We start from the raw sequence: 612 nt of genomic DNA, 5'->3' as shown, positions 1-612 counted from the left end.
GAATCATAATTTCGGAGCTCCATTGATCATGGCTTTTCATAGTCGTGGTGCACGTGCTAAACTCAGAGTCAGCCTACTCAGAGTGGATTGAACTAACTATTCAGCTGTTCTGAAACCGAAAACTCAAGAGTTTCCAATCTCAGGGTAAGGTCACCTCGTTGCTCTAACCGACGTTCAGAAGAATCCATTCAACATGGCGGATAATCGCAAGCGCCTGGAGCAAACTTAATGGAACAACTTGTAAGTAAATCAAAACAACTGTGAACATTTCTTATTTGCTTTTTTAATGTTGTAAGAATATCATGATAAAGAATCTCAGGGTAAGTCAACTCAGAGTTCAAGTTTTAACTCAGAGTTTGTTGAACCTCCTTTCTGGAATACACCCAGGAGGAGTGTGTGTGTGTATATATATATATATATATATATATACACATACATACACACACATACACATATACACACACACAAACACACAGTATATATATAATTCTGTCTCTGAGCTCTTCAGGCAGTTCCTTTGACCTCATGATTCTCATTTGCTCTGACATGCACTGTGAGCTGTAAGGTCTTATATAGACAGGTGTGTGGCTTTCCTAATCAAGTCCAATCAGT

At 38.7% G+C, this 612-nt stretch overlaps 1 protein-coding gene and 1 long non-coding RNA gene across 3 annotated transcripts in view; one reads left to right on the top strand and one right to left on the bottom strand.

Annotated features, from left to right (window-relative positions):
• The window catches only part of LOC107660763 (guanine nucleotide-binding protein G(o) subunit alpha), a 121,597-nt gene that overhangs the window by 69,699 nt on the left and 51,286 nt on the right, over positions 1 to 612 (bottom strand). The window lies entirely within an intron of this gene.
• The window catches only part of LOC107660764 (uncharacterized), a 957-nt gene continuing 562 nt past the window's right edge, over positions 218 to 612 (top strand). The window contains exon 1 of the long non-coding RNA XR_001631042.1: positions 218 to 240. This is a non-coding gene — a long non-coding RNA (uncharacterized LOC107660764). The remainder of the gene's footprint in view (positions 241 to 612) is intronic.

The sequence above is a fragment of the Sinocyclocheilus anshuiensis genome, unplaced genomic scaffold, assembly GCF_001515605.1.
Source record: "Sinocyclocheilus anshuiensis isolate Anshui unplaced genomic scaffold, SAMN03320099.WGS_v1.1 scaffold2481, whole genome shotgun sequence".
Classification (NCBI taxonomy): domain Eukaryota; kingdom Metazoa; phylum Chordata; class Actinopteri; order Cypriniformes; family Cyprinidae; genus Sinocyclocheilus; species Sinocyclocheilus anshuiensis.
The sequence above is the reverse complement of the archived record's forward strand: the minus strand, read 5'-3'. Positions and strand labels throughout refer to the sequence as shown.